At 51.0% G+C, this 16563-nt stretch overlaps 1 long non-coding RNA gene across 2 annotated transcripts in view; it reads left to right on the top strand.

Moving 5' to 3' along the window:
• LOC125402581 (uncharacterized) overlaps positions 1 to 13376 on the top strand; it is a 31911-nt gene extending 18535 nt beyond the window's left edge. The window contains exons 2-4 of one of the 2 annotated variants that reach the window (XR_015736010.1): positions 2678 to 2860; positions 12564 to 12724; positions 13034 to 13376. This is a non-coding gene — a long non-coding RNA (uncharacterized LOC125402581). Of the gene's footprint in view, positions 1 to 2677; positions 2861 to 12563; positions 13009 to 13033 lie in introns of those variants that run through there. The other variant, XR_015736009.1, reaches the window with a different exon arrangement.
• The last annotated feature ends 3187 nt before the right edge of the window (positions 13377 to 16563 follow it).

The following is a 16563-nucleotide window of genomic DNA, read 5'->3' as shown; positions in this document are numbered from 1 at the left end:
TTTTTAGCCAGTTTAGTAAAACGGTGACACAAAAAGCTTATTTATCAAATTATTATTTATATGTGGAGGTCAGAGGATAACTTGCAGAAGTTGGTCTCGGTCTCTCTCTCTCTCTCTCTCTCTCTCTCTCTCTCTCTCTCTCTCTCTCTCTCTCTCTCTTTCTCCAGGGTCTCAATGTGTAGCTCTGACTATCCTAGAACTCATTATGTAGACCAGGCTGGCTTTACACCCAGAGGGATCTGCCTGCTGGGATTAGAGGTGTGTGCTGCTGTGCCCAGCTGGTTCTCTCTCTCTACCATGTGGGTTCCAGGGATCAAACTCAGGCCATCAGGCTTGGTACCAAGTACATTGAACTCCTGAGCCCCCACCCCCTCCTTTTTTTAGAGAAGGGCTCATGGTGACCGAGGTAGACATGGGCGAGGTCATCTCAGTGAGGAATGCCTAGGATGGCTGGGGACACGGAATGCTGGAGGGAGACAGAACAGTTCCAGAGTCGCCGAAAGGACCAGGTGTGCATACCCTCACCTTCCATCTCCTGGCCTCCAGATCAGAGAGAAAATAGGCTGTACTGTCTGAGACCCTTAGTCAGAGAGAAACGGAGAAGCTGGTCCCAGGAAGCTGCCTCAGCGAAGGACCCAATTTCCATGTATTGTTAAATAAAAGATGAGTATTGTAAGTCATGGGTGACAGATAAAGTTCTTGGACCCCGGTTATTGTCCAATTCTTACGTCAAATGTGATGGTAAAGATAAAACCCGGCGCGGCGTGGGGCCACTTGTTTTAATTATTTTATCCCTTTAAATAACAAATGTGGCTATAACAAACAAGAGAAGTTATTTTTCTTCAAACCAGCAGAAAGGAGTCAACCCACTTCAGTGATGAACTTCCAGGCACTGTGGAGACAGCATGAGGCAGAGCTTCATGGGGCGGGTCTGTGGGGTCTGGGGTTTCGTTCCTTTGAGGCGTGGGCGTGGAGCTTTTCCGAGAAACAAGCCCTACGGTAGTGTGCTGTAGCTACCATGTTGTTCCTGCCCTGGCTGATATTGCTAGTGCAGGAGAGTTCATGCAAAGTTTGCCACCCATGAGTCCCCTGGTGGGTCTGGGGACAGATTTCCCTCCTGCAATATGCTTTCATGCTTCTGTTGGTAGGATGAAACACCCGAGGCTTGGCGCTTATCAGGAGGCGAGGTTGATGGCAGTGTCTGTGTGTGTGCGTGTGCATGTGTGTGCATGTGCGTGGGTCCTCGTTTGCTTTCTGTTTCTCTGATAAACACTCTGACCAGAAGCAGTGTGGGAAGAAAAAGGCATTGTTTGGCTTAGGCGTCCCAGGTCAGAGTCTGTCATGGAGGGAAATCAGGGCAGGAACTCAAGGCAGAAACCTGGAGGCTGGCCATGGAGGAGTGTTGCTTACTGACTTGCTCTCCTTGGCTTGCTCAGCCATGGGTGGCCTCATCCATAATGAACTGGGCCCTCCTCATCAATCATCAACCCAGAAAATGCTGCCCAGATTTGTCTGTAGTCAGTGTGAGAGAGGTAAGTCCTCAGCTGAGGCTCCCTCTCCTCAGATGACGCCAGCCTGTCGTCAGTCGACAGAAGAACACTAACCAGCATGGGGTGTGGTGAGTTTAAAGCCCTGGCTGTGCCATGCTGTGACTAATGGCATGATGGTGGCAGTGGGGCGGGGGCAAGGTTAGATAGCAGCTGGGAGACTGAGAGGAGCAGCCTCACCTGGTGGCAGTGTGCTTTCCTACGGCTCCTCCATGCTGTGTTCCCAGGGACAGTCACCTTTCCCTAGGAATCATCTCCTAAAGGTCCCAGCTCTGCCACACAGAGGACCCAGCTTCCAGCACCTGAGCCTGTAGGAAGGGCAGTGTCAACTTCAGGGCCTCCACCTTCCTGTCCACCTAAGGGCAGAGCTCAGGGACAGAAGCAGAATCAGGAAGCACAAAGGACACACCTGTCCAAGCGCAGGCTTCTGGGAGTCTTGAGACCTGTTCACAGGGTACATCCTTAATGTTCATGCCCATGTCTGGAAGCTTCGCAGTCCGGCATACCAGGCATCACACACACGGAGGAACATGGCAAGACAGACCAACAGGTGGACAGGATCCAGAGTGACCAGAAGCAGACCAGAAAACACACGAGGGGCCAGTATTGGGGAAACGGTGCTGGAAGATGATAGTGATTGATACTTTCTGGCTAGACCTTCCTGGATCTGCAGAAGCATGGAGCCAATGTTTATATGTATGGGATGGTGGTTCATAACAGGAGGATGCATTGGATCCCATCACTTCACGCAGAAAGACTAACTTCTCATCTGTCCAGGCACCAAAGTCCAAGAGCAAAATGCAGACTTGCTTGTGTCCTGGCGAAGGCTTAGTACCTGTTTCTGCAGATGGTGGAGAGAGGGATTGGGGTGGGGGTTTGGGAGGCGCTGGAGGGAGCACAATGAACTCAGCTGTTCCACCACTCAAGCTGTTGGTACTTGTTGGGTGGCCACAGCTGGAATCTGAGGCAGGTGTCAGCACTGCGTCGGCCATGGTTGCTGTCCATCTGCCCTGTAGGCCCAGTCCTAAGCCTCTAGGCAGGCCTGTGTCGGCCATGAGGCCAGGCCCCTGGCTCCTCAGCCAGTGTACTTATACGTGTTGTTTATTAGAGTTTGTGTTGACGTTCTCCAGGACCAAGCTTGGCACAGTGATGGAGTCCCAGCTGTCACCACTGGCCTTTGTGCCCTTCTGGTAGAGCTGAACCCTTTCTTTGGGATGATAATGGGGGCGTCACATGTGTGCAGAGAATGAAGACAGCCACAGTAACATGCCGAGCATCAGCGACATTTTACGCACTCACAGCCTTCAAGCACTGTAAGTATTAATTCCCGTATGTATACCTGGGGGCCGTTGTTACACACATCACTCAGATTTACAGGGCCATTAGGTGGAGAAGCCACGGTCAGGCAGCTGATTCTCTATTCTGTCTTGGGATGCCCCTTCTCCGTGTCACACTGTGCTGACAGCCAGGAAGACTCCACAAACCTTCAAGTACAATCAAGAGGGCAGATCTTCTTAAAGTGGAGAGTTGGGCCCGAGGCTCCCCTTTCTGGAACATTCTGAGAAGTCACCCCTGCTCCTTACTCTGGAGAAGCATGGAAAGAATTTCCTAAATGCCAGTTTTGTTTATTTCAATCAGCTGTAGGTTGGCTTTGGGCTTACCCAAAGACGGCATAATACCCCAAACTTCCTTCCTGCCGGATCCATCACAAATCATCTCTCAGTTGGGGTTTGGGGACTCATGCTTTGGGTACCACAGGCCAGTGGCCTCTGAGGGGGAATGCTGGGCTGAGGTAGGAGTTCTAGAGATATGAACCGTATGCAGCCCTACAGTGAGGGTGCAGTCTGTCCCCAGGTGCACCTGCAGGTGGTAACCTGGACGATGTCTCTGTGACTGATGCTGAAGTGATAAGAAAATCCACTTCCACCATGAGCACCGTGTTTAATCAGCCCTCTCCAACACACAAAGCTTTTCTTTCAGATCACAGGAAAAAAGGTACGCTGCCTGGCTTGCTGACTGGGCTTTCCTTCTGAGTACCTTGTCACCAGTGGCCCCCTAGGGTGTGGCCAGAGCCCTGCTGGGTTTTGCGACATCCCAGGTAGGATGGCATGAGTTCGTGTGTTCCACCCTGCTGGCCCTCTCCAGGCCCAGCCTGGATCTCCTTGGGGACAGAGTCTGCGTTGCAGATCAGTCTGGGAAACGTGAGTCTCCAGCAGAACTCAGCGTTGGGGAAACCGCTGCGAAATTACTCCCTTCCTTCTCTGGAGGCCAGTGGACAAGAGAGCATTGTGTAGGGTCAAAGCCCTCCTGTCACAAAGGGGCCTTTCAGAGATGCTGATGGGGTGGGCGGGACCCCAGCAGCCTGGGCTCCTTGGGACATGCCCTGTCTTCCATGTGCACTGGGAGCTGCATGTGTGTGCATGTGTATGCATATACCTAAGTGTATGCATGCATGTGTCTGTGTCAGCACATGTGTGTATGTGTGAATACATGTATGTCTACATATGTAGTCGTGTGGGCATATGCATGTGTATGAGTGTGTTTGTGCATGTGTGTGTGCATGTGTATGTATATGTATGTGTGTGCACATATGTATGCTGGGGACAGGGAGCTATGGGTTTGTGTGTTTGCTGTAATCTGGGATAGAACAGAATACAACAGATTTCTGTGGTAGAAAGTAATTTCCTTGTTGGACCAGACATGGCAGAACGGGTAGATGGTGTGACTGGATTCCTGAAAGGTACAAGTGAGGCTGCTAGCCTCTGAGTTCCCAGCTCAGTTGTGGACAGGACAAGGTAGGGCTAAGAAATGTGGCCCCCTGGCCTGTGGACTCTGGATTGGTCAGCTGCTTGACAAGTCGCCCAGCAGAATACTCCTCCACCCAGGAAAGAGCCAGACACATGCTCCTGAGGGAGGGAGGGTAGGCATCTGGGATGAGAGAGGCTTGGAGCCTCCCAAGTCTGGATGCTGTGTGTGCCCGCGCATACTCTGGGGGAGACTCTGCAGTGTGATTGCGTTCTGCAGGGCATGGCCGCTGTGTAGTTAAGCTGAGTGCTAGTGGCTCCCAGCACAGAAATGATTTGGGGCATTCTTGGCGAATACTCCACCCCTTCCCTTGAACTAAAACGTTGTTTCATTTCCCATACAAAATGGCTCCCAGACCAGGGGAAGGGCAGCCTTCCCTGCTGCCTTGGTGAGATGCTTGCTAGGACTGGTGGCTTCTGGGAAGGAAATATGGAGGGCGGGAGAGAAGGGAATGTCTTTAAAGTGCAGTGACTGAGTTCCTGGGCTTCACCACCTTGGAAAAATGCTCTGGCCAGAGGCAGCATTATGTAGCACATAATTCCTGCTGTCTGGCCCTCTTTGCCCTCTGCAAGATGAACAGAAATTACTCCAAATATCCAAACTTCTCAAGCAGTAGGGTGGAGGTGGAATATTCCCTCTGGAGCACAGTCCACCTGTGGACTGGCCCAGAGTGAAGCTGCTTTGTGGTTCTGCCCAGGATGCCACGCAGAAGCTGTCTTACTTAGGGTTTCTATTGCTGTGAAGAGACAGCATGACCATGGCAACTCTTAAAAAGAAAGACAAGGAGAAGGAGCTGGAGAAGGAGCTGAGAGTCTAACATCTTGACCTGTAGGCAACAGGAAGTAAACAGTCTCACTGGGTGTAGCTTGAGCATAGGAGACCTCAAAGCCCACCCCCACAGTGACACACTTTCTCCAACAAGGTTATACCTACTCCAACAAAGCCACACCTCCTAGAGTGCCACTCCCTTTGGGGGCCATTTCCTTTAAACTACCCCAGAAGGTATAAGACCCACTCCAGGAGGGACTGGAGAGGACACGAAGGGATTGTGAACTGGATTCTGCTCCTTCACAAGACTGGAAAAGTTTGACACAGATTTCAGAGCTTTCTCTTCTTTTTCTTTTTTTTTTAATTTCTTTTATTTTTTTTATTTTTTGATTTCAGAGATTTCTAAAGTACTTGTGTAAAATTGTTCCATTACGGCTGTGTGTGCCCTAGGCAAGTTAATTAAATTCTCTGAGCTGCTCTTTGGGGACAACAGTAACACCACAATGCCTGTCACCTTTGGGCAGCTCACGTAGGTGGAGTGGGACTTGCTGGGGGTCGACATGTAGAACCAGTGCCTTTGTCATCTGGGACAATTTATTTTATTTTCGTCGCTCGAGGAATCTTGATGCCAGGGCCACCACCATCTCTCCATGAGCCCTGTGGCCCTCAGTCTAGGGCCAGGGGTCGGAGGTCAGTGGGATGTCTAGCTCTGGGTGGCTTGACTGTCATGGGCAACTTGACAGATTGTTACAGAAAGGCCAAGCTCCGTGAGCAGGATGTAGACCCAGGCTGTGTTGCCATGAGTGAGTCCCTTACCCTATGTGACATGTGTCTTTTGCTGACCATCAGAACTCCTGTAGGGCTGCATTACACTGTAGGTCAGGCTGGCCAGCTAGAATCATATTTAGAAGAAGGAAGGAGACTGTAGAATTTGGTGCTTAGAGCATACGTTGCCTTGGGACTATCCAAGCTTGACAGCCTGCCCCGATACAGCTGTAGGGCTTTGGGAGAGTTCCTCTCCCTCTCAGGCCCCGCTTGCCTTCATCAATGAGATAAGGATGGAAAAAGGGGGTCAGAGGGGTGTCTGCCATGAGCCCAGTGTGCATCAGCTGCAGCTGGTCCCCCAGTAGGTGTGGGTGTCGGGACCCAGGCTGGCCCCTGGGAGCCAAGGCAGGATGGAGGCTGTGTCTAACCTCAACAGACTCAGAGATGCTGAGAGATTCTGTCTCTTGTGGTTTTACACAAGTGTGTGTGTGTGTGTGTGTGTGTGTGAAGAGTTTATCGATTTATCTCATTGAATTTATTCATGCCAACCTGCTCCCGTGATTTGCAGGTCATTAAAAGAAACCAAAACCAAAACCCGTAAGATCTGTCGTGATATGTCATCCTTTGTCCTCATGATCTGTGACTTTTATCTTTTTGTTTCTTTTTTGGTCATTTGATATAGATACAGATATAGATGTAGATTAGATGTAGGTATAGATCTATGTCACCTGTATTAACTCCTTCAGAGGTACTTCTTTGGGCTTCCCTTCTTTTTCTTCTTTTCCCCTTATTTCCTTGATTTTCTTTTTTTTAATGTTCTCTTTATTATATTTGTTTGCCTGTATGCATGTGGAGGTCAGAGGTCAGCCTTGTGGAGTCAGTTCTCTCACCACATAGGTCCCAGGGACTGAACCCAGGTCATCAGCCTTGGCACCAAGCTCCTTTACCCTGCTGCGCCATCTTGCTGGCCCTCTACTTTTTTCTCATCCCTGCTCTCACTTCCTTTGACCCTGCATCTGGCTTGCTTCCCTCTTCTCTTTCCTAACACAGATGCTCATACCACCCGCTTGAAAGTCGTCCATAGCTGACATGGCGTCAACCGTGTCTCTCTCTCTAAGGATTCCGTTAGTCACACACAGTAAATTAGGATTCGCTCTTCTCTGCTGCCACTGGTCTTGGGGGATCATTTCTCTCCTGTGCTTGTTTCTGTGAGCTGTGAATATTTTTGCCTTCCTTTTAAAGAATATTTTTTTTATATTGGCAGTTCTATACATGTACACAGTGCATGTTGCTCACATTCATGTCAACAGTCCTCTCACTCCTCAGGTTTTCTCAATACTTCCTTTCCCTCCTCTCCCACCTTTTCCTCCTCCTCCTCCTCTTCTTTCTCCTCCTCCTCTTCTTTACGATAACAGAGTCTGGTTAGTGCTGCCCAGATGCATGTGGGTATTTGCCATCCAAGAGGCATGGGCAGCCTGCCAGCAGCCATACCTTTCAGGAAGATTGGCCCTCCCTTTTCTAGCAGCCATAGGTTGTCAGTATGTTCTCAGCCAGGGATGAAATTTTATGGTCCCTCTCCTATCCACGCTAGAATGCGTACTGGAATGATCTCGTGTAGGTCACCATGGTTGCTGTGAGTTCGTAAGGGCAATGGTGATGCCACGTCCAGAAGACAGCATGTCATAGCCCTCCCCCAGCCTCCAGCTTTTGCATTCTTCCTGATTCCTCTTCCACAATGCTCCCCGAGTCCTGCAGGGAAAGGATGGATAGAGATGTCCCATGTAGGGTTCAGTGCCCATAGTCACTTAGTGTAGCACTTTGACCAGTCGTGAGTCTGCACTAACTACTAGACTGCAAAGGGAAGCTCCTCTGACCAAGCTTGAGAGCAGTGCTGATTTATGGGTGTAAACAGAAATATTTAGAAGGCAATTTTGATTATAACATGCCCATATAACCAAGCAACAGTAGCGGTTTCTCCCCTAGGGCCTGTGGTCTGACTTCCAGCTTTTGACCAGGTGTCCTGGACTTGAATCTCTTCCTCTGAAGCTGACTCCGGATCCCATCAGAAAGCAGTTGGTTTTCCCCGCAACTGTCATGCTCTGTCGGCACCGGTGGCAGGTCTTCGGCTTTGTTCCTTACCATCCAGCTGTCCTGAAATGCTCTAGACAGCCCCCCTTAGCTCCCCATGACATGTGACAATGTCCTACCACCCAGCAAGTGCTTGGTCTTGGTATACCCTTCTTATGCACTCAGAAAGAATGAGGCACCTACAACTGCTGAATTCCCTGAGATCAAGATGATGGGTAGGATTGGGTCAGCCTTTTAATTTGACTGGTTTATCTTGTTCATGTATCCCATCAGCTGAGGATGGGATTTCAATGGCTCTAGTAGTGTAACAGGTTTGTATCACCATGGAAACAAACCCCTGGGTCTGCCTGTCGAGAAGTTTCTAGGTTGTGTTCACTAAAGTGGGAAGATTCACGCTGAATGTCGGCAGCACCATCTCATGGTCTGGGTCGTGGGCTGAGTAAAGGAGGAAGTGAGTTGAGCACCAGCGTTCATCTCTCTGTGCTTCCCAACTGGGGATGCCATGTGACCAGCTGCCTCACGCTCCTGTCACCATGCCTTCCTGACCAGGATGGATTGTGTACCCTCAAAGTGTGAGCTTAAATAAACCCTTCCTTTTTTAAGTTGCGTGTGTCAGGAATTTTGTCCTAGCAAAGAGATGACGACAGATACACCGTAGACTCGCACACCTGTGCATAGTGTTTGGGGTGTGCACACTCCCACCCGCGTCCCGCCTGTCTCATTCTTAGCATCTCCTTCAGCCACCTTTCTGGAGACTCACTCTGATTAGTCTAGAGTTTCGTTGGTTCATAAGATAAAATGCAAATTCTGTCATTGACTGTCTGTGTAAGAATACCTCCCTTCCCAAATTAGTGTGTTGTGTGTCCTGTCACGTGATCAGGCGCTGCCCTTACCCCTAGGCCGCAGAGCTCCTTCGCTGACATTGGAAAGCAGCTTCCTCAGTCACCTGGGCTGGCATAGCTAGTGAGCACAGCTGAGGATCAGTGAGAGCTGGAAAATGCCACACACATCTGGTGTCAGCCTCCAAGTCCATGCTGCAGACTTTGAAAGGTCTGTGGCCAGGAGGAGCCACCCCTGGGAGTGGGAGGGAAGCCCTGAGAGGGTGGGCAAGCCTGCGAGCAAAGCCTTCTAGATCTTGCTTGAGCAGGGCTCTGTCGTGTGCAGCCCTGGCTCTTCTTTGCAGCAAGGAGGGGGGGGGGGTCAAGAGCGCAGAATGCTGTTGGCAGAGGAAAAAACATGGAACGCCCAACCACAGGATTCCCAAAAACATGGCTAAGCATTCATTTCGCTAACATGTTCGATGGCACGCTGGTCTCCGCAGGCTCATTCCTGGACTGGAAACAGTTCCCAAAAGCCATGTGATTCCACATTCCCCCTGGCCATGTGCAGATAATGAGCAAATCTGCCTGGGCTGGCCCTGGCCTTCTAGCCATTCAGAGCCAGGCATTCCCCAGCCCTGGGCTATGCGTGCCCTTAGGACACGTTAGGCACCCTCCTCTGCCCTGTCCTCTTGCCCTTGGTGAAGACCAGGCTGTGTGTGCTCAGAGGGGTTCGCCACAGGGCCACAGTGGTACCACCTCCCAGCCCTCCAGCGTCTCATGGAGGACTGGCTAAATGAGGAGGGTGACTGGGGTAGGGTAGCGTCTGTTAGGTCTTGACTCACAAACACTATTTCCATGGTTTTCTTTGAAAGACACACATACAACCAAACCGATTTTAATTAAAGATCTTGTCTTGTGGTCAGGAGGCCACAAATGAGAGCAGAGTGGCTTTCATGTGCGGAGCATACCCAGGGCCGAGCCTGTTTCCCATAAAAGGACACTTTTGCCCCCAAATGAGAAAATAGTTTGTTCTCCACAGTGTGGGAATGCTGCGCAAAGCGGTCTTTTGCAAAGTCTGCAGTGGAGGGTCTCCCGTACCAGCCTTTGTAGACGCTGAAGTAGCTGCAGCCCTTGTCAACCTCCAGTGCCTGCTGGATTCATGCACGCCAAGGTCAGACACACGGTCCTGATGCTTAACTAAAAGACAGTCAAAGCCCAAGTCAGTGCACCCAGGAGCTCCCAGGGTAGAGTGTCAGAATGAACAGGCCTTTGTTTGTTTTAAACCTTTAAAAATGGGGGTGGGGTGGAGATGGCTCAGAAGTTAAGCATGCTGGCTGCTCTTGTAGAGGCCCTGGGTTGGATTCCCAACATCCACAGGGCAGCTCACAACCATCTGTAACTCCATTCTTGGGCCTTATATCATGCCCTCTTCTGGCCTCCATAGGCACCAGGCAGGCACATGGTGCCCACGCATGCAGACAGGCAAAACACCCGTGCACATAAGACGAATAAGTAGAAGTTTAAATTTTATTACTGTGTGTGTGTGATATGTGTTCAGGTCAGAGGGCAACTTGCAAGAGTTGGTTCTCACCACTGAGTAGCCCTGCCCAACCCTGTTATTTTTTTTATTTTGAGATAGTTTCAGTGGTTTCAATAGGTTATCTGGGGAACAGTGGGGACCTGAGGAGAGAGAAGGCTAGAATATAGGCCAAGGAGCATATGAACCCAGGGTCCAAGATTCTGGGACTAGACCCTGGTCTGGGCTGAACTGAGGACCTCTGAATGAGGGTGTGATTGGTGAGCACTGTGCAGTGTGGAGTGAGCACCACGCCGTGGGCACCGTGCAGTGAGTACCACGCCGTGGGCACCGGGCAGTGAGCACCATGCCGTGGGCACCATACAGTGAGCACCACGCTGTGGGCACCGGGCAGTGAGCACCATGCCGTGGGCACCATACAGTGAGCACCACGCCGTGGGCACCATACAGTGAGCACCACGCCGTGGGCACCGTACAATGAGCACCACACCACAGATACTGTGCCCCCCACTCTGGTTTGGAGCTGTGGTCAGGACTGGTCCTCACACTCAGGTGGCTCCTCTATGCTGTGCAGGATGGCATGTGCAGGATGGCATGTGCAGGATGGCTTGTGCAGGATGGCATGCACCCTATCAGAGGCTCACAGCCTTTCCCTCTGACACGGGACAGGTGTCTCAGGTCTGGTTCATAAAGTAGAGCAGGACCTCTCAGGTCCCTAGGGGTCCAGAGCTTCCCCACAGGGCAGTTACAGCAGCACCCTGTGTGTAGCCAGAGCCTCTTACACCCTCTGTGTCCCCTGGTGGATGCCAGTGGTCTCCGGGTGAAAACAGCAGAAGAACCAACAGAAGCAGGAACGAAAACTCCCCTGTCTCTCACACCAAGGCCACAGGGCTCTGACACTTCTCCTCCATGGCACCTTCAAGACAGTTCTGTTTGGTTGCTCTGCAGTGCGGACCTTATGCCCCTGCACACAAGAAGGCTGCTTTAGTGCCGTGTATCACGTCTCTATTCCGGTCAGCAGGAAATAGGACTGCCTAGAAGGAAGAGCAGGGACTCCAGCCAGCTGTAGGGGCTTGTGAGACGTTTTAGGGATAAGGTGACCACGTTCTTACCTTAATCTTATTCGTTATACTGTGGTCAGATAACATCAGCTACCAGCAAGGGAGGCTGGGAAGTGTGGCTTTATTTCGGGGTGTCCATATTCCTGGTTATGGGAACTGTTCCTGTGTTCCCGTGTGTCCCTGGTGTTCGTGTCCGAGCCAGGGCTGTGAAAGGGCTTCCATAAGTGGGCAAAGGTGTGTATGGTGTAGCAGAGAGACCGACACAGGGCTTAATGGGGACTCACTGCTCAGTCCCGTGGTGTGTGATGGGTCAGGGTGTAACGGGATGACTTGGCAATATGCATTTCACCATGGTAAGGATGAGGACATGTGATCTACCAAGAGGACTTGACCTTCCCAGAAACCAAGGGCTCTTTGTCTCTGCCCCAGGTTTGCCTGGGCCATTTCAGGATCCAACCACCCCGTCTAACACTAGGCTGGGCCTTGCAGAGTAGCCCCGCCCTATAGTCTGTATTTCAGTGACTCCAGTCATGGCAGATAGTTGTGAGGTGGGATCATCTACGATTTAATTAGCAATAGATCCACCCCCCCCAAAAGAAACTTAAGCAGATGGAAGGTTCAGTCACTTGTTACGGGGGTACACAGGATGGCTCCATAGTCTTGTGAGGGGCAGACATACTCCGGAACACTCAGCCAGACCAAGAAGTAAGGAGGCAGTCAGGAAACGCCCACACACTTCCACCAGATGGTACCTGCAGCTGCGACTCCTAAAGTCCCACGTGGGGTCTCCACACGCGAAGGACTCAGGTTGCCTTCTGTCATGGCAAGAAGGTGACAAAGAGCCTTGTCTTCACCCTCTGTCCGTAGCAAAGGTAGAGGGGAGAAGTCTCAGCTCTAGGAGGGACTTTGAACTCCTCTGTTCCACTTCTAGTATTGACGCTGGGAAACTGAGGCCTAGATGGTAAAGTGCGTTCCTCAGAGGCCCGAGAGAGTTAGGACTAGACCCCAACCTTCTGACGTCATGACATCAGATTCCTGGGAAGGCTCTGTTGTCTCCTAGCTTCAATTATGCGTGGGCCCAGAACGAGCATGCAGGGCTCAGGAGTTCACTGTCCTGTTGTGAGGTTCTAGTTCCTAGCTCTGTTAATTCTATCTCTCTTGTCTGTTACAGAGGAGGACTCCACTCAGGACCCATCATTTCCTCGTGGGATGGTGCAACCGACTGCCCGTTGGCATCTTGCTTCCCACCTGTGACACACTGTCCACTCTGGTCCTGGGCTCAAAATGGGAGCATAAGTTTAAGGTTATCCTGGGCTACATAGTGAACTTGGGGTCAGTCTGAGCTATATAATACCTTATCCTTAATAAAATGAAATCCCAAGTTGCGTGGAAAACCTGCTCCAAGCCTCTGCATCTTACCTTCATTGCTCCTCAGGAACAGAGAGCGGGACACCATGCCAGCCACCTTTGCCTGCCTTTCCTTTGGGGGGGGCTGCCCAGAAAGCCTGCTGTGCTGTGGAGGGAAGGGGCTCACAAGCTTGGCCCCTGAGGACTGTCCCTTCTCCCTGCTTGCCTGATAACGGCTGCATCTGGAAATAAATGACACTCTGTCCTCACATCTGCTCCGAATTTGTGTTTCAGAAATGAGAGCACTCAGTTGCCTGGTATCACAGGGCACTCCTCTGGCCTGGGAGTACGGAGCTGATTGGATGTCCCACCCAACAGGGGAGGCGGTTCAAGCTCTTTCCAGGAAATTGAGTGGAACACCCAAACTGACATCCAATATTAAATACTGTATTTGTGGAGTTGTTCTGGAGAGTTCCCTGGCATCTGACATCTGGGAGAGAAATTTATAAGTGGGGGAAACTGAATGCCTAGTTGGAATGAGGCTCATCAGAGCTGGGAAATTAAAACGTCACTGTGCACTGGGCAGGAGGGCTGTGCAAAAAGGTAGGGCTATTAAAATATGATTAGCCCAAACGTATTTTGTCTCCAAAATGTCATACATCGTTAAAGTTGAGAAGGCTTTGATGCCAGTACCCCTGGCAAGGGCTGTGCCCCGTCAGCAAAACGGACCCCAGAACGTTCTCTGCAAATATGCAGGCTCATCAAGCAGGACAGAACCCAGAATACAATGGCCGTACCCCCAAATACAAGGCCCGCTGCTCATGAGCCCCAAATGTATGTATCGACCCAGGCCGATTCAGGAAGTGGGGCACAGGGCAGGGCCACCTGCAGAATGCAATAGAGAGCCAAGGGTGCAGCCTGGTGGCAGAGTGTTTACTGAGCACCAAGTCCCTGAGATCTGTCTCCAGCAGCTTAAGGAAAACAAAAGTATACCTGAAATCTGGGCCATCAAGAGAAATGGTATTTTAGCATAGGAGCCAAAATTGCAGTGCTAAACCATTATCTGCTGTGATTGGCAGCTTGGTTTCTTTTCTTTCCTTTCCTTTCCTTTCCTTTCCTTTCCTTTCCTTTCCTTTCCTTTCCTTTCCTTTCCTTTCCTTTCCTTTCCTTTCCTTTCCTTTCCTTTTCTTTCTTCTTCTTCTTTCTTCCTTCCTTCCTTCCTTCCTTCCTTCCTTCCTTCTTCCTTCCTTCCTTCCTTCCTTCCTTCCTTCCTTCTTTTTATTAAATAAAGTTTTATTAAGGTCCTGAACCAGAATTAGGGATGGACCAGCCAGTATGGGTTTTATAAAGTCTGGGTCATATTTTGTCCTTTGAAAAAATTTGATATTTTGCTTTTTACGGAGTTTTACAGTTTTGACTTAACTTTTTGGAGGTAGGATCTCGTGTAGCCCAGGCTGGCCATGAGCACACAATATGACCCAGGATGACCTTGAATTTCTGATCCTTCTACTTCCTCCTCCCAAGTACTGGAGTCACAGGCATGTGCAACCATACCCAGTATTGTTTGTGGCGCTGGGAATAGAACCCAAGTGTTGCATGCAAGCTGGGCAAGTCTTACACTCTCTGAGCCACATCTCCATCCTTAAAATTTTGATTTTAGTAAACAACTGCTTTTTTTTTTAATGATACTCTCATGGGAGGCGAGGGTTGTGGTTTTTTTCATCTAAGTTTCATTCTTTAAATCAAATGCTTTCCACTAGATTACTGCAGTCCCTGCCCCGGCCAGGGGAAAGGTTTGACATCGTCTTGTTTCTCCTGGGGTCTCCAGCTCTCTCACCGTTACTGTGAGAACCCTGACTTGGTACTTGGAGGCCACCCAGGGCTTATGGTAATCCTAAAACGCCAACACTCCTCACTGATGGGCACAGCTGGCCTTGGAAGCCCCTCTGTCGTTGGTGGTAGAAAGTGCAGTTCCATGTGTGGGATGCGGAGTTGGCACCTCCTGGCCAGGGTCTCCAGGTGTCAGGAGAGAAGGGAGCAGGAAGTCCCATCATGCACAGCTCGAGTAGCGAACTCAGATGCCATCCCAGAGACCACCTGCACTCGGACATCTGCTCAAGCATCTGGGCCTGAACCACAGTCGTGGCTGTGGACAGCAATGAAGATTGCTGGCAGCTGGCAGTATTTTAGAGCGAAAAGGGCCGAAGGCAGCTCTTGGCTTCCTCCCAGGCACGGGCAGTGAACCCCGTGTGCTGTCCCTCAGCAGCTGGCTTTACGGGACCCCAAACATCTCCAGCACAGAGCTCTGACATGAGGGCCTATATGGCTGGAGAGAATCCTAGGACACCTGAAGTGGCCTTGGGAATGACTTAGGCTGACCTTCAGGGTGAGGAGGGTGTCCCTGATATGGTGGGCAGCAACCCAATCCAGGCGCAGTTTGCCTCCGTTGCTCAGGCTGGCCTTGAACTCTGTGCCCTCCCCCTTTAGCCTCCCGAGTAGAGGCTCTGTGAGTCGGGAGGAGGCCCACCAAGACAGAGTTAGTATAGCAATGCCACAGTGAAGCCCATTGCTCTTTTTCCAGCACCGGGTATCAAACTCTGACCTTCACACGCACTAAGAAAGCTATCTAGCACGGAACTTCGTCCCCTGAAACCCGTTACCTTGCATGCTAATTAAAAATAACTACGAACAATATCAATTCCTGGCCACATCCCATATTTACTGAACAGGAAGCGTGGTGACAGTGGAGAGTTCATTTTTGATCCCTCTCATGTGGCTCCGACAACCGTGAACAGCCATGGAAACAGCTCTCTCGCCGGAATCTCACTAATGTCTGGGAGGCATTGGTCCTTAAGTTGAAGCTCCCGGGTCCACCTGAGGCCTGAGCTCCTGGGGCATACTTGGTCTTTACTGACTCCCGCTGTCCCTCAGTGTGTGGATGGGGTTCAGGAAGACCCATCATCTCCCTTGGCAGCCGTTCATACCCATCCCGTTAGGAAAAGAGGAGGGGAAGGTTTGGGGGTCATGGCACACCTGCACTGGGCAGATGACCCTCAGGAAGTGGTGAGGTAGGAGTGTCATCGAGGAAAGCTGTAGCTGGGGACATGGGACGAGCGGCTCAGTAAGGCTGGTTTCGCCTCCAACCACTGAGGGCTGGAAAAGGCCCAGTCATAATAGATTTGACCCGCGGCCTGCTGACGATACAGACCCGAAAGCTGCCCAAGAGACCCATAAACTGAACTCGCAGCTCCCGCCCGCCCCTGGTTTGGCATGGTGGAGGCTGGCATTACTCCTGTGGTGGGGAGGAGCTGTGGTGACTCACATCATGGCCCCTCCTCCCGGAGCTTCCTCTTGACATTATTGAATGAAGCCTTGGAAGGACTGATGGCCAGCCGAGTTACTGCAGAACCTCCTGGAGTGGCCGGAGCTCTCGGGCATGGTGGGGGCCTTCCCATCTTGTCACTCAGAGTCTTGGCCCCAAGTTTGCGGGGAATGTGTATTAAAGAGGACTGTTGAATCTGCATAGGATTTGGTTCAGAGTGTTTACTTGGCTCTGTGGTGGGTGGAGAAGGAGGGGAAACCGAGTCACTTCATACACTGGGAAAATCCAGGACATTAAGTGTGGGACAGGACTTCCCAGGCTCAGCCTCCAGCCCTGTTCTGACCTCAGAGGAAGCACTATGAAAATGCACAGTGCTCTCGGTGAGCCTCAGTTTCCCCATCTGTGATGTGAGAAGAATACCTCAGTGTCCTGTGAAGTTTTAAATTATGAGCTGAACTCAGGCAGATCGAGTAAGCTGTCCTGCCAAGACACCGCCACGGGA

This window comes from Myodes glareolus, chromosome 22 (genome assembly GCF_982192425.1).
Source record: "Myodes glareolus chromosome 22, mMyoGla1.1, whole genome shotgun sequence".
NCBI classification, from domain to species: Eukaryota; Metazoa; Chordata; class Mammalia; order Rodentia; family Cricetidae; genus Myodes; species Myodes glareolus.
The sequence above is the reverse complement of the archived record's forward strand: the minus strand, read 5'-3'. Positions and strand labels throughout refer to the sequence as shown.